At 47.1% G+C, this 26460-nt stretch overlaps 1 protein-coding gene across 1 annotated transcript in view; it reads right to left on the bottom strand.

Annotated features, from left to right (window-relative positions):
* The window catches only part of LOC122796711 (protein LSM12 homolog A-like), a gene marked incomplete at its 5' end in the record, with an annotated part of 487147 nt that overhangs the window by 207806 nt on the left and 252881 nt on the right, over nt 1–26460 (bottom strand).

The following is a 26460-nucleotide window of genomic DNA, read 5'->3' as shown; positions in this document are numbered from 1 at the left end:
GAATGGGGCATTGTACTCAATCATTGGTCTGATGAGTGATGAGTAAAGGGAGACTATGACCTCCCTTGATCTAGATGAGAATCCCTTCATGATAAGGTGGGCAATGTAGAAGGTCTTCCTGACTACTTTAGCTACATGGGTGTCGAATGACAGACTACTATCAACCTGGGTCCCCAGGTCCCTGATAACTTCTTCTGTGCTCAGTGGATTGCCACCTATTTGGTAGCTAGGGGTAACCTTGTTTTTCCGAAGGGTATGACTATGCATTTTTGGCATTTAACTTTAGGCCGTGGCTCTGGCACCAGTTATCCGTTCTGTGAGACCCTTCTGAAGGATATCTGTGTCAGATGTGTTTTCTACTATGGCCAGTTTGCAGTCATCTGCAAACTTTGTCAGCCATAACCCTCCTGTGTTTGCTTGTACTTGAAAAGTAGATGCCAAACAAGAGTGGGCCCAGGACTGAGCCCTGTGGGACACCACTTGTGACAGGCTTTGAGTCTGACATGGCGCCAGCAACTCTGACCCTGTGGGTTCTGTCACTCAGCCAGTTTGCAACCCATCTTGTGATGTATGGGTTAACATTTAAGCTGATGAGTTTTTCAATGATACCCGAGTGGGGTATTGTATCAAGGCCTTAGCCAGATCGAGGTAGGCTGTATGGACTGCCTTTCCTCATCAATGGCTTTGGTGACTGTTTCATAAAAGTCAACCAAGTTTAAAAGGCATGATCTGCCTTTGACAAAGCCAAACTGGGTTGGATCCAAAGTCTGCAAATTCCCTATGTCTTTATTTATGAGGTCCATTATGATCCTCTCCATGGCTTTGCAGATAAGGCTTGTCAAGCTAATGGGCGTAATTTCCAGGGTCGGTGGAGGCACCGCCTTTGTGGAGTGGGACCACAGTTGCAGTGCGCCACTCCTGAACGTATCCAGAGGTAAGAATTTGATTAAACAGCTGTCCTAGCTGTGGGTTTAATTCCTCATTGAGTTCGTGGAGCACACAGCCGGGGACACCATCAGGTCCCATGGATGCTGTGTTTTTGCTTTGGAGAGAGCAGTTCTCACTTGGGCTGGAGATGTTTGGGGGCTGCAATCGTTGGTATAGATATCTCTCCTTTTGGGGGGGAGGGGGGGAGAAGTTTGCACTGAACCTGTCAGCCAGTATGTTGGCAATGTCTGTAGGATCAGTAATCTTCACATCATTTTGAACTAGTTCTGAGCATATCTGGGAGTTTCCTCCTAGGTTTCTAACATAGCTAAAGAAGACCTTAGTAGGGACTCCCCTGAGGAATGCTGTAGAGGTAGAGGTAGCCCTAGTGGAATGAGTTTTGATCCCCTGTGGGGTAGGTTTTACATTGTTTGTAGCAGAAATGGATGCAGTGTGCTATCCATTTAGAAATGGCTGGCTTTGAAATGGCCTTGCCCTCTTCCCCAGTAGTAAAGCTGACTAGCAGCTGGTCAGACATTCTGCAAGGTTTAGTTCTGTCAAGGTAGAACCTGAACTGTCTGTGCACATCCAAGGAGTGCAGAATCCTTTCCCCTTTATTCTGAGGATTAGGGAAAAAGGTTGGTAAATGGATGGGATAGGTTTAAAGCCACACTGGATACCACCTTGGGCATAAATGATGGGTTAGTCCTGAGGGAAACCCTGTCCGCATGGAAGATAATGAAGGGTTCCACTGCCATTAGTGCCTGTAACTCAGACACTCTTCTTGCTGAAGTGATGGCTAAAAGTAAGGCTGTTTTCCAAGAGAGGAATTTTAACTCTGCTGCAGCAGCAAACTCAAAAGGGGGAAGCATGAGCTTATGTAGTACAAAGTTAAGGTCCCAGGCAGGGGTGGGAGCTCTCCTCGGGAGCCTTAAATTGTTAGCTCCTCTCAAGAACTGTTTGATGAGAGGGTGAGAAAATAGAGGTGGCTCAGTACTGTAGTGAGCGGAGATGGCACAGGCATGAATTTTAATTGATGAGAAAGATGGGCCTTTGTGGAGTAGCTCTGCTAGGTAATCTAGGATTTGAGGTAAGGTGGGCAACAGCTGCGTCCTTTCCTTGAGACTGGCTCCAAGAACAATATCTTTTCCACTTTTCTGAATAGGATTTCCTAGTACTAGGCCTTCTGGCCTCAAGGATGACGTCCAGCACCTGTTTGCCAAGGGTTGCTGGTGGTGTATTCAGGGGATAAGCCAGGCTGCAAGGTTCAGGGTTTGCAGCTGTGGATGTAAAATCTGTCCCTCCTGCTGGGACAGCAGGGAGGGGGGTCTGATGTATGTGCCAGGGTGGCACTGCTGTCGGACTGCGTAGGAGTGGGTACCAGTGCTGGCGTGGCCAGTCTGGGGTAATAAGGATTGTCCTTGGCCTGTTCTGTTTGATCTTGAGTAGTACTTTTGAGAGGAGGGGCAGAGGGAGAAGGCATAAACTGAGAGGATTTCCCATGTAAAGGATAGAGCATCCACTTTCCACACTTGGCTGTGGGGATTTCTGGTGCAAAACTTGCTCAACTGATGGTTTTGGGGGGAGGCAAAAGGTCCACCTCTGGAGTCCCCTACCCGTGGATTAGAAGTTTGAATGAGTTTGGTTTCAGCTTCCACTCATGTGGGTCCAGTACATTTCTAAGTTGTCTGCCAGTGAATTTTGTTTGCCTGGCAGGAATTGAGCTTGCAGGTGCACTTGGTTGCTCAGGGCTGTGTTCCACACGGCCATGGCTAACCTGCAGAGAGGGTAGGAATGAGATACCACTGCTCGTTTATGTACCACATAACCGTGGTGTTGTCTGTCTTTATCAAGAGCTGTTGTGGAAGGATAAGGTATTTGAAGGCTGTCAGAGCATTATGTACGGCTAACATTTCTTTTTGATTGATATGCAGGGGAATTTATTCTAGGCTCCATTTGCCTGCCATGTGAGCCCCCCAAACAGTCTGAGGAGTCTGTTGTCAGGGCTTGGGTGGCGAGGGGTAGAGTGAAAGGAAGTCCCTTGTTGTGGTTGCATGCCTCTGCCTTTAGACAATGAGTGATAGGAATCAGTGTTTCCAGGTCCTGAGAATGTTGACACCAGAGACTAAGTACCACTGAAGTTTCCTCATATGCAATCTTGCATATGGAATTAGTAGAATGCATGAGGCCATGAACCCTAGGGCTTGCAGTATTTTTCTTGCAGATAGCTGGGTTTTGGTGGCCATTAGTTTGAAGCAGTTTGTCAAAAAAGCCTGTTTTTCTCGAGTGAGGAATGCCATCTGGAAAGTTGTGTTCAAGCTTGCTCCCAGGAATACAAATCTTTTGGCTGGGCACCAGTTGTGATTTCTTTTCATTGATGGTGTACCCCACAGAAGTTAGAAGTCTCTTTACAAATGCCAGGTGCTGAATCAGGCAATCGTCCAAGTATGGGTAAATTTGAATATTTCTCCGCCTGCAGTATGCAATGACTGGAGCCAGGCACTTTGTGAATACCCTGGGTGCAGTAGACAAACCAAAGGGAAGTGCAGAGAACTGATAGTGCATAGAGCCTGCCCTGAAACATAGATATTTTCTGCAAGATTCCCTTATGGGGATGTGCAGATAAGCTTCTTTTAAGTCTAGGGTGACTAGCCAAGCATCCTTGGCTAGCACAGAAAGAAGCTGTTGCAGAGTCAACATTTTGAATTTTGGGACCACCAGGAAGGTGTTGAGAATTGACAGATCTAGGATAGGGTGCCAAGAGCCCTCTTTTCTGGGCACCAGGAATAGTCTGGAGTAGAAACCCTGTTCCTTTTGCTCTATTGGCACAGGTTGTAAAGCCCTGATACTGAGAAGAGAAAGTACTTGCTTTCGAGCCTCTGCCCACTACTTTGGAGGAAGGTCTGGCAACCCGCTTGGGGTTGGCAGTGAGTGGAAGTAGAATCTGTATCCCTGGGATACAATGTCTAGATGTCCATTACCCATGACCGATGGATGCTAGTTTTGTGCATGCAGGGTGAGTTTTTCTCCTAGGGGTGCAAGTATTTGGACTTTGCTGGGAAGGAGATAGACAAGTAATTTTGAACTTTTTCCATAAGGGGGTGGGGCTTACCACTCCCTGTTTTAGAGGAGGGAGCATGCCATTGTTTAGATCTCTGGATACCCTGAGACTGCAGTCTTGGTGGCCTGTTGCTCCTGGGTTTGGACTGAGAATGCCTGGGAGGGACTAGAAAGGACCAGTTTTTAGAAGGCCAATCCCTACTGATCTAGATGGCTGCACCTGTTAAGAAATATTTAACGGTTTGCATAGATTTAGCTTCCCCCCCCATCTTTTCAAGAACAACTTCTGCTTTTGTGTCAAACAACCTTTCCTGGTTTAATGGAGCATCTAGAAATTTTGCTTTAAAATGGTCTGGCAATATTTGCTCCTTCAGCCAAGCATGCCTTCTCAGTATAGACCCTGTGACAGCAGCCCTGCAAGATGCTTCTAAGGCATCAAAACCACACTGCAAAATATGTTTACTAACATGGTTTGCAAAATGCATTAACTGTTGTAAATCTATTTTCTGTACAGTCTGGAAGCAACAACATTTTTTGTTTAATTAGTTCCACAATATGCTGCTGGTACTTCCAACACGTGAAAATGGCAATTCAAAGCCCTGATGGCAAGAGTTGCAGAGGTATATACCTCCTTACCTCATCTGTCTAAAGCTCTAGAATCCCTGTCCAAAGGGGTAGGGTTTTTGGCTGTAGTAGCCTTAATACCTTTAGGTCCCTGGGAAATAGTTTCTGGATCCACAGTGGGATTCTTAGAGCGAAATTAGGTAATCTGTAGTACCTGTCAGGCTTTCTAGGAGCTGGATGTTAGGTATCAGGAGTAAGACTGGATTCCATGAAGACATCATCTACAATGTCCAGGACAGGGGGTACAGCTACAGGCCTGTGCTGAGGCAAGTCTAAAAATTATCTGAGTCTCTTTTTGGACTGTGAGTAGACCTGGCATTCCCAGTGGAAATGGTCTCAAAGTATGCAAGGTTTCACCAAAAGAAAAGTCCACTGGAGGGGAGGCAGAGGGTATGGAATCCTCATAGGTAGAGAAGGGTATGTCCTGGTAATCAGAGGAATCAGAGTCATCGAACTCATGGTCTGTAGAATCAGAAGGAAAATCAATTCTTTGTCTTTTAGAGGGGGAAGGCTGGCTTCCCCTAATTAAAGTTATAAGGTCTTCAGCCATTCTAAGCATTTGTTTCTGTGGCAAGGGAGCATGAGCTTGTGCTTTGGTCGTCTGTTTTCTAGGCGTAGTGCGAACCCTGGGCCTGAGAAACTCGGTAGTTTTAGTCAAAAACGAAGCTGTCTGTTTAATGCAAACATCGGAAGGTCGGAATACACCCTCAGAAGCCGATGCCTGCACAGTGGCTCCGGACCCATCCAAGGTAGAAACATCCGCAGGTTCCATAATCAAAGAAGCATCTCGAGGCATACTGGACTCCGAATGAGTCGCAGCAGAGGCCTGCGAATCTGTAGAAGCGGGTATCAGTGGCTGCGAGGGCACCTCACTGAGTACCGGTGGACTGGCGACTAGCTTAAGGGAAGTCTCGTTGGCAGTTATGGACCTATGCGGTCCGCCTCTGTCTTTATCCTTACATTTTTTGGAGGATCGATAGTCGGATGGCTTATGGAAGCCATTTCGGAAAATGGAGAACAAGAGCGAAAGAATTTAGCGACAAAGATAGCCCAGCGATGAATGGTTTGACGTTAAACAAGGCACAAAACCTACAGTGAGGAATGTCATGATCTGGGCCTAAACAGATGACGCAGTAAGAATGAAAATCTCTGTGAGGTATTTGCTTTCCACAGGCAAGGCAACTTAACTTTTTCTGATATTGGTTAGAGCAAGAAAAAAGGATTCCCAACGGGGTACTTAGCTTTGGAAGACTTCAGGTTTGAAACTCGAAAAACGAAAATTGCAGGTAGCGGCCGACAGGCACTTGTGAACTGCTTCTGCTTCGGGCTCCCATGCGGCAAGAAAAGCTGATGTAATGGCGTCGGCTACATGTTTTATACGCCTGACGTCATGGAAGAGGCGACAGCATTCGATGCAGAAATCCCAGGACTCTGGTATTCAGGCCGACTGAGGGCTACTTGCAGGTAGATAACCCTAGTGTGATGACTGCAACAGTGAAACAAGAACATCCTGTTTTCTTCAAGTCAAATGTATACAGCTAATTTACTTCACATATTTTAACTTCTTTGCCAAGTGTCAACTGCAGTCTTACTCTCTGTATGCATGCAACTATTTAATTCTTATGTTAATAAAGTCTGACTGCTGTTGGGTTACCATACAAGTTACTTGTTATTAGTTGAGCTCTGTATTTGTATAAGTTTTACATGTTTGGAGCTTTTCTCCTCAGGCCTCTGCTGTAAAAGGGCTTCTTGCCCAGTCAGACTAACCCGGTTAACAAATGTCAAATAAATAAGGATAGAGGAAATCTCCAAACACTGGACCTGTCAATTTGGATTCATCAAGGGCCAGTCATGCTTACTCAACCTGGTAGACTTTTTGAAAAGGTCACCAAAGCAATGGATGAAGGTAAAACAGTACACATTGTATACCTCAACCCAGACACAGCTTTTGACAAAATCCCTCAATGTCACCTGCTGGACTACCAATTGGCTCACAAATAGGGTGAAGGAAATCAAAATAGGGGAAGTTACATCCACAAATTGACCAGTCACCAGTGGAGCCCCCAAGGTTCTATGCTGGGACCTCTCCTGTTTAGCATCTACTACTCTGAAACAAAAGCCAATATCAAAGGGCTCTGGCTAACCAAGTTTGCAGTTGACTGCAAGTTAGGAGCAGAATCTGAATTCCCAGATTATTTAGCCATCCTGCAGAAGGTTTGTTCCAAATAAATAACTGGTGTCTGGCATACAAGGCATCCTTCGACCCAATACCGATGGATATGCTGGATATCAGCAAGTCAAATGGCATCATAATACTTTATGGACCTAAACCTACTTTTGCAACATCAACATAATGGTTTGGGGGGGCACGTTTATCTTGCATATGATACTGCTGCTCTGAACAGAGCTCCCCATGTAAAACAAAGCGCAACTTGGATCTACGGATGGAAAACAGAAAACTTACCCCAGGGCTGACACCTGTGCTACTAATGGACAGAAGCAGCTCCAAAATGCTTTATCCATGCATGGGTCCCCTCAAATTATCTATGGTATGATCCAAGTTAGTCACTAGGAACAATGTATAATTTTCATCGACCGGGGATGGAGAAGTCCAGTCTAGCACCAAATGGGATGGGTTAATTCAAGCACCAAAAGGGGAAATTGGCTAGGTTTAAAACAGTCCAAAAGGGCAGCTAGACTACTACTTGCCTATGAGTGAATGTGCACTTTTGCTGAGAAGGCCAAACCAATACAAGAAGAGATGCAGCATACTGCAAAACTGTAAAATAGGTGATGGAAAAAGTAACTGTGGCTGTTTTTAGAAGACCTTAGACAGCTATGAGAAAAGATGGTTACTGGTCAGAATAGACATCTATTTCAACATGTTTTGGCCACTCTGTCAGTCATGAACCCCTCTCAACCAATCATTTCATTCATCTCCCTTCAATGGGATGAATGTTGACTGGAAGGGGTCATCAAGAGCAGCTCGAGGGTTTTTACCTCTGTGGCTCTATCTCCCAGTATGCTCACAGGAGAAAGTACAGTTGTGGACACTTACCATAAATGTAGATGTTCAAGTGCATTCACTGTTGCAGTCATTACATTTGGGTAATCTGCTGGCAGGTTTCCCTCAGTCAGCCTGAATAACAAAGTCTTGGGTCCTTCGTCGGTTGCTGTCTCCCCTTCCATGACGTCAGGTCATCAGGGGTATAAAACATGCAGCGGACACCATTTTATTCAGTTTTTCTTGCCCCAGATGTCAGGTGTTCCCCAAATGGGGAGCAAAAATATATATATAAAAATATAACTAAACAGCAATATATGTATATGCACTTTTAGCAACATAAACTTTACCTTAATCTAAAAGCAAATACACCAAAAAGGCTGTAGAATATAGTCAAGGAAAGAGAAGTTGTAGGAAAGGGGGACGGCGAATGGGTAACCCGCACTGCAACAGTGAATACACTCGAACATCTACATTTATGGTAAGTGTACACAACTGTACTATGTTCTTCGTGTTTCACCGCTGCAGTCATTACATTTGGGTAGAATCCCAAAGCTATGGATGGGAGGATGGAACTAAATAGTATTAGGGGTGGCTATGAGGCCCTGCAGAAAGAAGAAGTTATGTACTCACCATAACGTTCCATCTGAGTAGGTAAACTTCATTTGTCTGCAACCTGTGGGATACGGATCCGAGCCGGCAACTTTACAAAGCTTAGATCCGAGCTCCTAGCTCCTCCCCTTACCCATAATCCCCTGCCAACCCTGACTGACCTCAGATCAAGTTTGCCCGCAACCACTATAGTAGATAACTAACTACGTTTGCGGAAAGGTACATCACTATATGTCATAAAACGCATCTGAAGGTCAGGGGGACGGAGGGGGGGGGGGGGGACGGTTGCAGACAAATGAAGTTTACCTACTCAGATGGAACATTATGGTGAGTACATAACTTCTTAATCTGAAGTAGTCAACTTAATTTGGTCTACAACCTGTGGGACAGAGTCCCCAGCTACCTAAACCTTGGGCGGCCTTCATGAAAGGATATTCCGGAGCACTGCGGAGCCAAAAGAAGTTCTCCCTCTGGAGATAATGTCCAATTTATAATGATTGATGAAGGTATGAGATGAGGCCCAAGTGGCTGCTGAACAGATATCCAAGGAAACTCTGGATTTAAAGGCAGCAGATGTAGCCATAGCCAGAGTTGAGTGGGCACGAACTCCTTGAGGTGCGGGCCTGTCGGAATTTTGATAAGCCGTGATGATACACTGTGAAATCCATTTCGATAAGGAAACTTTCGAGACTGGTTTACCTAGATTAAATTTGGCAAAGGAGACGAACAGCTGGTCGGATTGTCTATGACCAGATGTCCTATGAATGTAAAATCTAAGTTGTCTGTGCACGTCCAAAGAATGTAATCTGTACTCCCCTTTGTTCTGGTACTTAGGAAAGAAGACCGGCAAATTGATAGATTGGTTAATATTAGATTCAAAAACTACCTTCGGGAGGAAGGAGGGATTGGTCCTGAGGTAAACCCTATCCTTGTGAAAAGGTAAGTATGGGGGTTTCACAGAAAGAGCTTGCAATTCAGATACTCTCCTGGCTGAAGTAATAGCCACTAGAAAGGCTGTTTTCCAAGACAAATATTTGAGGTCTACTGAAGCCGCAGGTTCGAAGGGAGGGGACGTCAAGGCTTGTAATACCAAGGTCAAATCCCATGGAGGTACTGCTTCCTTTATTGGAGGCCTAAGTAGAAAGTTGCCCTTTAGGAACGTTTTGCACAATTTTGTAGTAATCAAAGGACCCATTTCAGTACCTACGTGATAATGAGAGATAGCTGCTAATTGAACCTTAACCGTAGAACAGCTAGCTCCGTCATTAAAAAGTCCTGAAAGAAAATACAGCACCGCAGGCAAGGGGGCTGTAAAAGGATCCAAATTATGGCGTTCTGCCCAGATAGAGAAACGCTTCCATTTACTACCACAGACCTGCCTAGTAGAGGGCTTGTGCGCTGCTACTAGGATAGTTTTAAATGGAGATGAGATACCGGGAGTCCTAGCTACAAGTGGAACTGGAGCAGCCAAGCCGTAAGCTTGAGGCTGACCAGGTCGGGAACTGGGAGCCCCAGGGGGTGGGAAATTAGATCCGGGAGGGGATCTAGAATCCAGGGTGGATTCGCTCGATGAGACCAGAGGTAAGGGAAACAAGCTTGACGAGGCCAGAATGGGGCAATGAGGATCATCCTGCTCCCCAACCGACTGGCTTTCGGAAGGAGTTTCAGCATCAGGGGAAGAGGGGGGAAGGCACAGAGAAGACCGGGTGGCAAAGCATGCACCAAGGCATCCCTCAGGGCTTCCCCGGCAGGGGGAATGAGAGCGAAGTAATTGTTGCATTTCGTATTTGAGGGAGATGCGAAGAGATCGCAACAGGGCTGCCCCCAAACGGCAAAAATTCGACTCGTTACTTGAGGACTGAGGGACCACTCATAAGGTGAAAGGATGGTGTGACTCAGTCTGTCCGCCAGGATGTTGGTCCGTTCCGGAATGTGCATTGCAATGAGAAAGCGGTTGGTGGAGATCGCCCATTCCCACATTTTCATGGCTTCTTGACAGAGTGGGTAAGACCTGGTTCCCCCTTGTTTGTTGATATACCATACCACAGACATACTGTCTATTGCAATTGTTCCTGCAGGCAGAAGGCTCTGAAGTGTTTGCAACGACAACAGCACTGCCCTCATCTCTAGAACATTTATGTGCAATAAGGTCTCTGAATCGTTCCACGTGCCTTGGACTGTCCTGCCCGAATAATGCCCCCCCACCCAAGACGAGAGGAGTCTGTGGTCACCGTGGCGAGAGGAGGGGGCTGTGGCAAAGGGGCGTCCCACCTGGAGGTCCGGCGACTGAAGCCACCAAACGAGAGCCCTCTTGCAGGCCCTGCTGAGAGGAATGGAGTGCCTCAAGGGGTACTGATGAAGGGACCATTGGACTTGTAGAGTCCACTGTAAAATCCTCATGTTCAGATGCGCCATGGGAAGAAGGTTTATTGCGCCTGCCATGGATCCTAGGGCCCTCAGAACCAATCCTGCCGGAGGTTTCGAAGATTGAAAGATGGCCCGCACATGTGCCCTCAATATGTGCAACCGGTCGGGAGTTAGGAAGAGTTGCCTGTTGGTGTCCAGTCTGGCCCCGATAAAATCTATTACCTGAGTCAGGGTGAGAGAGGGACTTGTCTGAGTTTATAGTGATCCCTAGTTGTGGAGCAAGGTTGAGGAAGTAGTCCCTGGCTAAGCATAGTAGATGCCTTGTCGGGGCGGTGAGGAGCCAGTCGTCCAGGTAAGGGAAAACCTGCATTCCCTGGAGTCTCAGGTGGGCCGCTATCACTGCTAATATCTTGGTGAACACCCTGGGGGCTGAGGTGAGACCAAAGGGAAGGACCCTGAATTGATAATGACTGGCACCCAGATGGAAGCGGAGAAACCTCCTGGATCGTATGTCCATCAATATGTGGTAGTACGCGTCCTTGAGGTCTATCTAGCACATCCAGTCGTTCTCCCGCAACAGGGGGAGAATAGATTGAAGAGTGACCATCTGGAACTTTTCTTTGGTTACAGACAGATTTAGTAGGGAAAGATCGAGGATGGGCCCTGAGGTCCCCCGTCTTTTTTGGCACCAAAAAGAACCTGGAGTAGTAACCCAATCTGGAGTGGAGTGGCCTGGGGGGACTCGCTGGACAGCTCCTTTTTCTAAAAGCTGCCGAATTTCTGCAGCTGCAGCCTCCCTCTGATTGGGTAGAACATCGGGGAGGTGTTCGGGGGTGTAGGGAATGTAGGAAAGGGGAATTCTGTATCCTCTGGGTATGATACGAAACACCTAGCAGTCTGCTGTAATGGACTCCAAGCTGCCAGGTGCCTTGAGAAGCGCCCCCCCCCCCCCGACTGCCTCCAGAGTGGAGCAGTCGGGCAATCCCTCAGGGTTGCTTCGTGGGCCGATCAGAGAAGGTTTCTCTGGATCCAAAGTTCTTCGGGCCCCCTCTGCCTCTAGGGCAGCATCCACCCTGTCCTCCTCTGCCGCAGAAGGACTGGGAGTCCGCAGCAGACTGGGATTGTTGCGACTTTCTGAACCACATCTTCTTCTGTCCCTTTTGGTTCCTGGAGAAGGACCTCTGGGGAGCAGAGAAGTGGGCCCCGACGGCAGACAACGTCTTCCCGTCCTTTTCGCTCTGGACTAAAGTCTCGCGGACTGTCTTGCCAAATAGGGCAGAAAGTACAGTTTTGTACCTACCATAAATGTAGATGTCCGATAGGTATGCATCTGCAGTCATAACATATGGGTTGTCCTGCCTCAGGCAGCCCTTCGGTCGGCCGGGTTCCAAAGTCTGGGTCTGGCCTCGGCTGATGTCGCACTTTCCCCGACGTCAGAGCGTCTGGGGTATAAAAGCATCAGCCGACGCCATTTTTCTCAGTTTTTCTTGCCCCAGATGCCAGGTGCCCTCTAGGAAAGCTAAATTTGGATAAATGCTGAAAAGTTCCAAACATTTGCAAATTATATACATGAATAAACAAACAAATACACCATAATAGATTCCCCCAGCTAGCTAAAAGAGGGGTAAGCACCATAGGAATACCACAGAGGGGAAGGAGGGAGGGTAATCCTGACTGCAGATGCATACCTATCGGACATCTACATTTATGGTAGGTACAAAACTGTACTATGTCCTTCAAGGATGCATCTGCAGTCATAACATATGGGTAGAATACCATAGCCAATCTGGGGGAGGAGGTACTAAGAAAAGGATGGTGTAGTTAAGATCCCCTGCAGGACTGCAGTTGCAAACCCTGCTCTGGATCTAGAGTATAAAGGTAGATTGTAATGCTTGGCAAATGTATGCACGGAGCTCCAAGTAGCAGCTTCTAAAATGTCCTTGGTAGCCACCCCCCCGTAGGAAGGCTGTAGTGGTGGCTGTGGCCCTTGTGGAGTGAGGCCTGATATTTTCAGGAACTGTCTTTCCATGAAAGGAGTAGCAAAAGCAAATGCAATTTCCTATCCATTTTGAAATTGTCTGTTTGGAAATTGCTCTTCCTTGCACCCCAGTTGCATATGCTACAAAAAGTTGGTCAGTTTTTCTGCTAGTTTTTGTTTTGTCCAAGTAGTAGCATAGTTGTCTGTGTATATCCAGGGTGTGCAAAAGTTTTTCTCCTTTATTCTGTGGATTAGGGAAGAACGTAGGCAAGTGAATAGCTTGGTTCAAGGATACCCTAGATACCACCTTTGGCATAAAAGTAGGATTGGTTCTTAGTGACACTCTGTCCTGGTGGAAAATAAGAAAAGGCTGCACTGCCATTAATGCTTGTAACTCAGACACTCTTCTTGCTGAAGTGATTGCCAGAAGGAATGCAATTTTCCAAGATAGAAACTGTAGACCCGCTGATGCTGCTGGTTCAAAAGGAGGTAGTGTCAGTTTTTCCAGCACAAAGTTGAGATCCCAGGCAGGTAGAGGGGGTCTTATTGGAGGTTTAACATTTTTGATCCCTCTCAGAAATTGTCTGAGGAGAGGGTGTGAGAAGATAGGTGGATCCACATTGTATTCTGCTGAAATTGCTGAAGCATGAATCTTAATGAAAGAGTAGGACAGGCCATTGTGGAACAATTCTGCTAAATATTCTAGGATATGTGCTAGGTTTGCCACTGTGACATCTGTGCCCTTTGATGTGCTCCAAATGAGCAATCTCTTCCATTTAGCTGAGTATGTCTTCCTTGTGGAAGGCCTGCGAGCCTCTAGGATAATGTCCTTCACCCTCTGAGATAAAACAGTTTGACTGGGATTTAAGGAATTTTCCAGGCAATTAGCTGCAATGTTTTCAAGTTGGGATGCAGGGTCTTGAAATTGTTCTGCGTTAGAAGAAGAGGCCATAGGGGGAAAGGCCATGACTTTGCCTGAGACATGCTTCTCAATAGTGGATACCAGTGTTGTCTTGGCCAGTCCGGAGCTATTAGTATCCCTTTTGGCTGTTCCTCCCTGATCTTCAGTAGAACCTTGTACATCAATGGGAGAGGTGGGAAGGCAGATACTGTTAGGGCTTTCCAGCTGAAAGAGAGAGAGTCCACCCTCCAAGCTTGTGGGTGGGTATGTCCTTGAGCAGAATGTCTTCAGTTGATGGTTGAGTGGGGAGGCGAACAGATCTATCTCCGGCATTCCCCATGTCTTTGTTATGAGTTTGAAGATGTCTGGGTGCAGCATCCATTCGTGTGCATCCATGGTAGTTCTGCTTAAGCTGTCCGCCAGTGCATTTTCTTTCCCTGGCACGAATTGGGCCTGTAGTTGGAGATTGAGATTCAAGCATAGATCCCACAGATTCATAGCCATCCGGCATAGAGGGTAAGAATGTGTGCCTCCCTGTTTGTTTACGTACCACATGACCGTGGTGTTGTCTGTCCTTATTAACAGATGTCCTTGTTGGAGGAAGGGTTTGAATGCCTCGATTGCATGCCTCACTGCCAGCATTTCCTTTTGGTTTATGTGCATGCTTAGCTGCCCTTGAGGCCATAGGCCTTGGATACATTTGTCCTCCATGTGTGCTCCCCATCCTCGGTCTGAGGCGTCCGTGGTGATGGTCTGCCTTGTTTTTGGTTTGTTGAAAGGCAACCCTCTGTTGGACTGGCAGGCCTGAGCCCACCACAGGAATTCCTTTTGAAGGCATGGAATGATTGGTATCATGGTTTCTAAACTATGACTGTGTTGAGACCATACACTCCTTAGGTACCATTGTAATTTCCTCATATGCAGTCTGGCATGTGGGATTAGAATTATGCAGGATGCCATGTAACCCAGGACCTGCAGGATTTTCCTTGCAGTAAGCTGAGTTTGTCTTGTCAGAATCATGAAGTAATCTGGAAGTTGTTTTTGCTTTTCTTCTGTGAGAAAGGCCATTTGGGTGTTTGTGTCCAGATCTGCACCCAAAAAAGTTATCCTTTGGGATGGTACTAGTCTTGACTTTTGGATGTTGACTGTGTATCCCAAGGTCTGTAACAGGTGTATGGCATAGGCCAAGTCCTTTAACAATTTTTTTTTGTTGTCCGCTTGTATTAGGCAGTCGTCCAGGTATGGATAAATTTGAATTCCCTGTAGTCTGCAATGTGCAATTACTGATGCCAGGCATTTCGTGAATACTCTGGGCGCAGTAGATAAGCCAAAGGGCAATGCTGAGAATTGATAATGCTCTGATCCTGCAAGAAATCTGAGGTGTCTTCTGCAACTTGGTCTGATAGGGACGTGCAGGTATGCCTCCTTGAGATCTAGAGTCACCAGCCAAGACTCCTTGCCCAACATGGGAAGAAGTTGCTGTAGGGTCAGCATTTTGAATTTTGGCACAATGAGATAAGTGTTCAGTGCGGACAGGTCGAGAATAGGCCTCCATTGATTTTCTTTTCTTGGTACAAGGAATAGTCTGGAGTAAAATCCTTGGCCTTGTTCTGAACATGGTACCTTTTCTATAGCTTTCATCTGAAGCAAATTGCAGATTTGTCTTAAAGCCTCTGCCTTCTGATTTGGTGGAAGGTTTGGCATTCCGCTTCTTTTTGGCAAAGTGTGGAAGTGAAACCTGTATCCTTTGTCTATTATTTGCAATGTCTATGCATCCTTTGTAATATAATGCCAGTTTTTTGAGAATAAAGCCAGCTTTCCGCCCAAGGGTGCTTCCAGTTGATCCCTGGTAGGCGGAATCAGAGTCAAGTCATTGAGTCTGTCCTGTAGTAGTGGTTGTCGTAGCTGTTGCACTACTCCTCTGGTTGGCAGGCTGCCACTGACGGCCTCTGTAGGAGCCCTTCGATTGACCTCTGCCTCTAGGGCGCCTGTTCCTGCCTCTCTGGGCTCTGTCCGAGTCTGGAAAGGACCAATTCTTTGTAGGCCAGTTTCTGCTGAATCTCGGTGGTTGAACTTGCAGGAAATCTTTAACTGTTTGCACAGATTTTGCTTTTTCTTCAACCTTTTTTAGAATCTCCTGTGCAGGGGAGCCAAATAAATTTTGTTTCTCCATTGGAGCATCGAGGAGTTTAGCTTTGACATGGTCTGGCAAAGATTGCTCCTTCAGCCAGGCATGCCTACGAATAACTGCCCCAGTCATAGCTGATCTAAATGAAGCCTCCAGTGCATCATAGCCACATTTTAAGAAATGATTACTAACCTGTTGTGAGTTATGTACCAAATCCTGAAGGGATTTACGGTTCAGGAGAAGAAAGTTTCTTATTCAGTTCATCTAACAAATACTCTTGGTACTGTATCATATGGAATTGACAGTTTAATGCCCTGACAGAAAGAGTTGCAGATGTATACACCTTCTTTCCCCATCTCTAAAGCTCTAGACTCTCTTCAGAGGGTAGGGATTTTGGCAGTAGCGGCTGCAACCCCTTTAGGGCCCTGAGAAATAGTTTCTGGGTCTGCAGAATGGGCTTTATACAGATGGAAATGAGAATCCGGGACCCTGTAATATCTGTCAGGTTTGGCAGGGGCCGGAGGAAGAGTATCAGCGGCTGTACTGACATCATTGTACACATCATCAACTACATTTAGAACAGGAGGTATAGCCAAGGGCCTATGCTGAGGCAAATGCAAAAAGGTTCTTAATCTTTTTCTAGAATCAGAGAAATCCTGACCTTGGCATTGAAAGTGCTCTCTCATGGAGTGTAAAGTCTCCCCAAAGGAAAACTCTTCAGGAGGGGAGGCCGAAGGAATAGATTCCTCTGCATCCGAATCCTCATAAGGCGAGTAAGCCCCTTCCTGGTGGTCTGACAACTCAGATCCATCCGTGGAATCATCTGAGGAGTGTGGTTCAGAGAGGTCAGTCCTGGGCCTTTTGTCTGGAGGAGGCTGAGAGGCCCTGTCTGGGTGAGGTTGTGAACCCCTAATTAAAGGAGATAAGGTCCTCAGCAAGGCTGAGGATCTGTGAACTAGAGGAAGGCCTCTGGGGTGTAGATTTGGCAGGTAAAGCTTTTGAAAGTTTGGCAGCTTTAGCCCTAGAAAAGGCCTTAATGGACATAGAAGCTGGGGGTCTAACTGCCCCACGTGCAGGGGTAGAAATGTCCAAAGGTATGGTGTCGGACAATTCCTGAACACTAGCTTCGGTAGGTAGTTCTGAAGCCGACTCAGACGGGGCCTCTCGGGCCTTGGTGGTCGGAAGTATGGTTTCGGAACAAGGAAACGCCGAGGACTCTGTTTCGGCCAGTGTCTGTCCTTTTCCTTGCGTATTTTGACCATATGCGAAGTCGGAGTCTCCGACGGCATTTTATAAGCAAAAGCGGCTCCAAAACATTTCTCTGCAAACTCCGACCGACGTCCAAGAGTTCATCGGTTGAAGGAGGCACAGGCTAAACAGGCCGATACGTCGTGGTCTGGGCCTAAGCAAGGAAGGCAGTAAGAATGGAAATCCTTATGAGGTATTTGTTTCCCACAAGTTAAACAATTATTTACTTTGTCTGACATCGGCTGAGGCAAGAAAGAGTCCCCAACAGGGTACTTAGCTTTTTTCGAAGTCTTCGGTAGCTGAAATCACTGGATCTGACCGACCGGCACTTGCGAACAGCTTCTACTTCGGGCACCGGGCGGCAAGAAAGACTGAGGAAAATGGCGTCGGCTGATGCTTTTATACCCCAGACGCTCTGACGTCGGGGAAAGTGCGACATCAGCCGAGGCCAGACCCAGACTTTGGAATCCGGCCGACCGAAGGGCTGCCTGAGGCAGGACAACCTATATGTTATGACTGCAGATGCATCCTTGAAGGACATCCATCGAAGGGGGCATTCGCAAAGGACGCCTTGAAGGGTTCCGCGAAATCACAATGTCGGAGCCAGGCCTGCCGCCTCATAACTAGGCCCGCTCCGCTAGCTCTAGCAGCTCCCTCTATAGCGTGGGATACAAGCCGCATAGAGGTGTTGGATATAGACCTAAGAGTGGCCATGCGAGTGGAGTACAACTGTTCGTCCTCCGCCGACATGGACTCCGGGGGCGATGCAGCGTACTCTAATAAGGTCTCGCTGCAGCCATATCACATGTGCCATGTAGTTCAGGGACCTTACAGCGAAGGTCGCTGAACTAAAAACCCGCTTCCCAAGACGGTCCATTGAGCGAGACTCCTTGCTCGGGGGATGGACCGAGGGACTCTCTTGGTGGCTGCTGCCACCAACATGGCATCTACAGGGGGTCCCTTGCTCCAATGGGACTTCTCGGTGGGGGGGGGGCTTAGGATTCTGTCTGGACGTTTTGGGACTGGCTCCACAGTGTCTGGCTCCTTCCACGCCCTAGTGGTAATAAGATCCACTAAGGGGTCGGCCGGAGGGGACACCCAAGAGGTAGATGGGCCTGCTTCGAACGCCTCCAGGAACACGGATTCATCCGAGGAAGCCTTGGGGGCGGACCACCCCTCTCTTATCCTAAGCATTTCCATAATGTCTCCAAAGGAGACATCCTCGGGGGGTGACCTTGCGGAGCCTTCCCCCTCATCCAAATCAGTGTCTTCTGTTAAGGACTCGGGGGAGTCCATGTGCCTCCTCTTGCACTTTCACTTGTGAGGAACATCCTCGGGGGGGCAGTCCAAAGACATCTCACCAGCCACGTCTTTCTCCAAGGGAACGACCTGAGATGTCAAAGCAGGCTGTCCCTGTGGCCGGGCGATGGAAGCCTGACCCAACCGAGAGGGAGTGCGGGATGGAACCGAAGCAAGGACCGGGGGCCTGGATGCACTCTCCACCACATCAAAGGCAGAGGGAGAGCAGCTCTCTCTGGGATCAGAGAGCAGACCCTTGCGCGGATCCGATGGATGGATCGGAACCGGCGCTGAGAGCATCAGATCTGAAGGACCAGTGTGCTCCGACCTGGACGGAGCCGAAGGCACACTGACCCCCTCGGATCCCAAGCTCAGACCATGGCTCCGAGAGCTCGGATCCGACAAGGAAGGACCCGACAGACTCAAAGGAAGAGTCGGAGCCGAAGTAACCAATACTGTCGGCGCCGACTCACCCCCGGCTCCAACGCTGCCCGGCTCCGAGCGCTCCGAACCCGGGAAGCGGGTCGGAGAAGGGTGTTGAGCTCCCCCCCGGAGGGGGAGGAGGAGGCAGGAGCACTCCCATCTGCAGCTGGGCCTGGATGAACCTTCGCATCATCTGGTCCAAATCTGTGTCCGAAAGGCTACGGGTGGATCTTGACGAGGCCACTGAGGCTGGCCGGGAGTGCCGCCTCGATGACCTCAACGAAGATCGGGTCTCCTCCTCCTCGGGTCCCATTGAGAAGCATGGAGACCAGAGCAGAGAAGGAGGAGACCTAGAAGCCCTGGAGGGAGAAGCCCGCTTAGCCAGGGGGGGCGAAGCGGAGGCCTCGGCCCGCCGCTTGTGGTGTTTCTCCCTCCTTTTTTCGTTCCTGGCCTCCCTCTCCTCCAGTGCAGAAGCAGGAGATTGAGTCCCGGCCGGGGGGAGAGAGGTAGGAGTGGCCGCCACCGAAGCCTGGGAGGAGGCCACAGAAGCACCGGAGGCCGGAGCCGAATCTGGGAGCAAGAGTCCCACTAGGATCAGCTTCGACCTCCGGTCCTTCAGTGCCCTGGGGTTGAACGCCGCGCAGGTAGAACACTCAGAGGAGAGGTGTTCAACCCCAAGGCACCGGACTCACAGAGTGTGGCCATCTGCTGGGGAGAGCTTATGGCCACACTCGGTGCACTTAGAAAATATCGGTTTTGGGGCCTCAGACATATTAAACTAAAAGGTAAAACTCACTCAGCAGGCCCCAAACACACTAAGACACACACACACAGACTATGACCAGCGTGGGGTGGGGAGGAAGAAAAATTTGACTAGAATTTAGTAAGGTTATCTAAAAATAGGGTTATAACAAAAGGGAACCTAACCAACACAAAACACTCACAAAAGTTTAAGGGAGAAAATAATGAAACAAGGACTTATCTGACCAATTGACCAGGAGCTCGCAATCTAGCTGCTGTTCAGAAGCGTGGCAAACTAGATCTGGGATCAGTCAGGGTTGGCAGGGGATTATGGGTAAGGGGAGGAGCTAGGAGCTCGGATCTAAGCTTTGTAAAGTTGCCGGCTCGGATCCGAGATCGGATCCGTATCCCACAGGTTTTAGACCAAATGAAGTTGACTACTTCAAATGTACAGTTGTGTACACTTAACAAAAATGTAGATGTTAAGAGTGTATTCACTGTTGCAGTCATTACATTTGGGTAATCCTGCTGGCAGGCTGCCCTCAGTCGGCCTGAATTCCAAAGTCTTGGGTCTTGAGTCGGCTGCTGTCGCCCCTTCCCTGACGTCAGGTAGTCAGGGGTATAAAAGCAGCAGCTGACGCAATTTTCTTCAGGTTTTTCTTGCCTCATATATATAAAAATACATGCAGCAATATAAACTTTACCTTCATCTACAAGCAAATACACCACATAGGTTGTATAAATCAGAGAAGGAAAGATAAGTTCCAGCAGAGAAAAGGGGGAAGGCAGGTGGGTAACCTGGACTGCAACAGTGAGTACACTTGAACATCTACATTTATGGTAAGTGTACACAACTGTACTATGTTCTTCGTGTTTCACTGTTGCAGTCATTACATTTGGATAGAGAACCAAAGCTACGGTTGGGAGGCTGGAGCTAAACAGCATTATGAGCGGCTAAGAGGCCCTGCAGAACTGCAGTGGCAAAACCTGCCCTGGATTTAGAGTAGAGTGGCAGATGATAGTGCTTTGTAAAGATGTGCACTAAACTCCAAGTAGCTGCCTTTAAAATGTCCTTGGTTGGTACTCCCCTGAGAAAGGCTGCTGAAGTGGCTGCAGCTCTGGTGGAATGCGGCCTAATGCCCTTAGGCACTGGCTTGCCATGTTATAAGTAGCAGAAACTAATGCAGTGGCCTATCCACTTTGAAATAGTCTGCTTTGAGATAGCCTTTCCTTGTGGTCCTGCAGCATATGCCACTAGTAATTGCTCTGTCTTCCTGAAACCTTTGGCTTTGTCCAAGTAGAATCTAAGCTGTGTATGTCCAAATAATGCAGAATTCTTTCCCCATTGTTCTGTGGATTTGGATAAAAAAGTTGGCAGATGAATGGTTTGGTTAAGAGCCACACTGGACACCACTTTAGGCATAAATGTTGGGTTTGTCCTCAGGGAGACCCTGTCCGGATAAAAAATGATAAAAGGTTCCACAGCCATGAGTGCCTGTAGCTCTGAAACTCGTCTTGCAGAAGTTATTGCTAGTAGCAGAGCTGTTTTCCAAGATAAAAAACTTTATATCAGCAGTAGCAGCTGGCTCAAAAGAAGGCAGGGTGAGTTTTTCCAAGACATAGTTGAGGTCCCATGCAGGCATTGGTGATCTCCTTGGAGGCCTTAAATTTTTGACTCCCCCGAGGTACTGTTTTAATAAGGGATGAGAAAAGATTTGTGGCTCTGCATTGTAATGAGCCGAAATGGCAGAGGCATGAATTTTAATAGATGAGAAAGATAGGCCTTTGTCCAGCATCTCAGTTAAGTATTGTAAAATCTGCGGAATATCTGGCACAGCTGTATCTGTTCCTTGTGCCTGGTTCCAAGCACAGAATCTCTTCCATTTTCCAGCATAAAATCTCCTAGTACTAGGCTTTCTGGCTTCCAAAATGACATCCATCACAGCTTTGCTGAGAGGTGTGTTTTGTATGACTACATTATCTGCCATGCTGCCAGGTTTAAAGTCCTGAGCTGTCTGTGCAGGATCTGATTGTTTCGCTGGGACAGTAGATGCGGTACTTGAGGTAAGGTCCAACCTGGGCATGGAGACAAGCTCCTTAATATTGGGTACCAGTGCTGGCGGGGCCAGTCTGGTGCAATGAGGATCATCTTTGGCTTCTCCTGTCTGACCTTTAGGAGTACCTTGGGGAGGAGAGGCAGAAGGGGAATGCATATACCGATAGGTTTTTCCAGCTGAAGGATAGGGCGTCCGCTTTCCATGCTTGTCTGTGATAAATTCTTGTGCAGAATCTTTTTAGTTGGTAGTTGTGAGGGGAGGCAAATAGATCTATGTCTGGGCATCCCCATTTCCTTGTTATCATGCTGAAGACTTGTGGATCCAGCTGCCACTTGTGGGGATCCATGAGGTTTCTGCTTAGTTCGTCTGCCAGAGTATTTTTCCTTCCTGGCAGGAATTGTGCATGCAGATGCACTTGGTAAGTCAATGTTGTGTCCCACACAGTCATGGCTAGTCTGCAACGGGGGTAAGAATGTGTGCCCCCTGCCTGTTTATATACCACATGACCGTGGTGTTGTCTGTCTTTATCAGTAGTTGTCCTGGATGAAGTAGGTCCTTGAAGGCTGTCAGGGCATTTTGAACAGCTAACACCTCTTTTTGATTGATATGTAGATGCATTTGGTTTGAGGTCAACATCTGCAGTGGCAAAGCCTGTCCTGGATTTGGAGAAGAGAGGCAAATGATAATACTTTGTGAAGGTATGCACAGAGATCCAAGTAGCAACTTCAAGAATGTCTTTGGTTGGAACTCCTCTGAGAAAGGCTGCTGAGGTAGAGGTAGCCCTGATGGAATGTGACCCGATACCCTTGGGCACAGGTTTACCATGGTGCAAGTAGCAGAAATGAATGCAGTGGTTTATCCACTTAGAAATAGTTTGCTTTGATATAGCCTTCCCCTCTGATCCTGAAGCAAATGCCACCAGTAGTTGCTCAGACTTTCTTAGAGACTTGGTCCTGTTTAAGTAGAATCTTAGTTGTCTGTGTACGTCCAATGAATGCAGAATCGGCTCCCCTTATTCTGCGGATTTGGATAAAATGTTGGCAGGTGAACAGTTTTGTTAAGAGCCACACTGGATACCACCTTAGGCATAAAGGAAGGATTGGTCCTGAGGGACACCCTGCCCGGGTAAAATGTAATAAAAGGCTCCGTGTTGTAATGAGCCGAGATGGCAGAAGCATGGATTGTTATTGAAGAAAAGGATAGGCCCCTTGTCAAGCATCTCAGTCAAGTAATGTAAAATCTGAGGAATATTTGGTTTTGCTGCGTCTGTTCCTTGTGCTTGGTTCCAAGCACAAAATCTCTTCCATTTATCAGCATAAGATTTTCTAGTACTAGGCCTTCTAGCTTCCAAAATGACATCCATCACAGATTTACTGACCGTTGTTGCTCGAATAATTAAATGATCAGCCATGCTGCAAGGTTCAGAGTTTGGAGCTGGGTGTGCAGAATTTGATTGTTCTGCTGAGACCGTAGATGAGGTATTTGAGGCAAGTACCAAGGAGGGAGTTGAGACATATTCCTTAGGATTGGGTACCAGTGCTGGCGAGGCCAGTCCGGAGCAATTAGGATCATTTTTGTTTTTTTCCTGTCTGACCTTTAGTAAGACCTTGGAGAGAAGAGGCAGAGGGGGAAAAGCATAGACTGAAAGATTTTTCCAACTGAAGGATAGGGCATCCACTTTCCATGCTCGTCTGTGGTAAGTCCTTGTGCGGAATTTGTCCAGTTGATAATTTTGGGGTGAGGCAAATAGATCTATGTCTGGGCTCCACCATTTCTGTGTTACCATGCTGAAGATTTGTGGATCCAGTTTCCACTTGTGTGAGTCCATAAGATTTCTGCTTAGGTCTGCCAGAGTATTTTGTTTTCCTGGCAGGAATTGAGCTTGAAGATGTACTTGGTAAGTCAAGGCTGTGTTCCACAATGCCATGGCTAGTCTGCAAAGGGGGTAGGAATGTGTACCCCCCCCTGCTTGTTTATGTACCACATAACCGTGGTGTTGTCTGTCTTTATCAGTAGTTGTCCTGAATGAAGTAAGTCCTTGAAAGCTGTCAGAGCATTCTGAACCGCTAGCATCTCTTTCTGGTTGATATGCAGTTGCATTTGTTTTGGGCTCCATATGCCCTGAATGCATCGCCCCGCCAGGTGGGCACCCCACGCATAGTCTGATGAGTCTGTAGTTAGGGTTTGGGTGGCAGAGGGTAGAGTGAATGACAGTCCCTTGTTTTGGTGATATGTCTCTGCCTACCAAAGAAACTCCTGTTGTAGGCAGGGAATGACAGGAATCATTGTTTCCTGACTGTGACAATGTTGACTCCATAAACTTTTTAGGTACCATTGAAGTTTCCTCATATGCGGTCTTGCATATGGAGTTAGTAGAATGCAAGATGCCATGAACCCCAAAGCCTGCAGAATTTGTCTTGCAGATAACTGGGTTTTTGTTGGCATCTGTTTGAAGTACGTTGTCAGTTGGCTTGCCTTACGCCAGACAAACAAAGGCATCTGGGAAGCTGTATTCAAGCTTGCACCCAGGAATGTAATTATTTGAGAGGGTACCAGTTGTGATTTCTTTTCGTTTATTGTGTGCCCTAGGCATGTTAGAAGCCTTTTTACAAATGCCAGATGTTGAAGAAGAATGTCCTTGTTCTCTGCTTGAATGAGACAGTCGTCCAGGTAAGGATAAATTTGTATGCTTCTTTGTTTGCAAAATGCAATTACTGGTGCCAGGCAATTTGTAAAGACCCTGGGCACAGTAGATAAGCCAAAGGGCAGTGCAGAGAATTGGTAATGCAAAAAAACCTGCCTTGAAGCGGAGATAACTTCTGCACGATTCCCTTACTGGGATATGCAGGTATGCCTCAAGTCTAGAGTCACTAACCACGCGTTCCTGCCCACCACAGGCAGTAGCTGTTGTAAAGTTAGCATTTTGTATTTTGGAATGTCCAGGTACGTGTTCAAAATTGATAAGTCCAGTATTGGATGCCATGCACTGTCTTTTCTGGGTACCAGGAACAGCCTTGAACAAAAACCTTGTCCTTTTTCCTGTTCTGGTACTGGTTGAATAGCCCCCATATCCATGAGGGACGCAACTTGTTTCTGAGCCTCTGCCCATTGATTTTGTGGCAGATGTGGCCAACCGTTTGGAATTGGCAAAGTATGGAAATGAAATCTGTACCCCTGGGATACTATATTTAAATACCCACTTAGCCTTGGTAATTAACTGCCAATTTTTAGCATGAAGTGCTAATTTTCCTTCAAAGGGGGCTGCCAAGAGATAAGTGCTTGGTGAAGGTAGAGGGAAGTCATATAGACTGCTTACTGTAGGGTCGTGCTTTGTTTCCTCCAGATGTGGAGGTGGAGGCACCCCCATTACTTTGACCTGTAAGAACCCTGTGACTGGTATTCTAGACCCTTTTGAACACCTGGATTTGCCTTTGAGAGGCTCTGTTGGACACAGGAAAGGACCATTTTTTAGTAGGCCAGTGCCTACTGAACCTGGGTGGCTGCATTTGTAAGAAATCTTTTACAGTTTGCATAGATTTAGCTTGGTCTTCCATTTTCTTTAAAACCTCTTCTGCCTTATTACCAGAGTATCATGTTGTAAAGGGGCATCCAACAATTTAGCTTTAACATGATCAGGCAGATTTTGCTCCTTGAGCCAGGCATGCCTTCTAATCACAGATCCAGTAACTGCGGCCCTACAAGAGGCCTCCAAGGAATCAAAACCACATTACAAAGTATGCTTTCCAACCTGTTCTGCTGCATGCAATAATTCCTGTAATTCTTTATTTTCCACACAATCAGACATCATCATTTTCTGTTTCAATAAGCCCATAACATGCTGTTGATATTTAAGCATATGAAACTGGCAGTTTAAGGCCCTAATTGCCAAGGCTGCAGACGTATAAACCTTCTTTCCACATCTATCCAGTACCCTGAAATCACTATCAGAGGGGGTAGGACTTTTGGCTGTATAATCCCTTTACACCTTTGGGACCCTGTGATATAGTCGCAGGATCAGCAGCAGGATTTTTTAATAGAAATTTGTGGGAGTCAGGAACCTGCAATATCTGTCTGGCTTACTAGGAGCCGGAGGTAGGGAATCAGGAGCCATGCTCGATTCCGAAAACACATCAACAATGTCTTAAAACAGGAGGCATAGCCAAAGGCCTATGCTGAGGAAGGAGAAGGAAATCCCTAAGCCTCTTTTTTGATTCAGAGAAATCCTGACTCTCCTAATGAAAATGTTCCCTTAAAATATGCAAGATTTCACCAAAAGAATAATCCTCAGGAGGAAATGCATATGGGATGGATTCTTCTGCATCTGAATCCTCATAAGGAGGAATAGAAAATTCCTGATCGGAAGAGGAATCAGAAGAAATGGAAACCCGATCCGAGGATTCATAACCAGTGTCTTGTCTAGGCCTCGTAGCTGGGGAGGTGTTGGGATCCCCTGATCAAGGTAATTAAGTCCTCAGCCATTTTGACCATCTGTTTTTTAGGCATAGGGGCCTGAGCACGTGGCTCATGCGTTGTTTTGTTTTAGACTTAGAAACTGTTTTTGATTTTGTTTTTGACGATGGCGTCGGTTTAATGTAAAAATGTTGAGGCCTGAAAACACTCTCAGAAGCCGGTGCCTGCTCAGCAGCTCCGGACCCATCTAAGGAAGAGACATCAGCGAGTTCAATACTCTGAGAATCTCGGTGCATACCGGACTCCGCTTGGGTCTCAGTAGAGGCCTGCAACTCAAAAGTAGCAGGTATCAGGGCCTGCGAAAGCGACTGGCTTAGGAGAAGCTTTGTCGTTGGTTTTGGACCTAGATGGTCTGTCTCTGTCTTTTTCTTTGCATTTTTGTGAAGTCCGGTAGTCAGACTGCTAACCGATGACATTTCAGGGTAATTAAATTTGGATCGAAAATATTTTGAAGCAAAAATATACACGGACACTTAATAGTGCATTGGTTAAATGTAGCACAAAACAGACAGCAAGGAACGTTATGATCTGGGCCTAGGCAAGGAATACAGTACAAATGAAAATCTTTATGAGGTATTTGCTTCCCACAAGTAATGCAATTATTAACTTTTATTGACATCG

This window comes from Protopterus annectens, chromosome 3.part0, assembly GCF_019279795.1.
Source record: "Protopterus annectens isolate FY-2018-M chromosome 3.part0, PAN1.0, whole genome shotgun sequence".
Classification (NCBI taxonomy): domain Eukaryota; kingdom Metazoa; phylum Chordata; order Ceratodontiformes; family Protopteridae; genus Protopterus; species Protopterus annectens.
The sequence above is the reverse complement of the archived record's forward strand: the minus strand, read 5'-3'. Positions and strand labels throughout refer to the sequence as shown.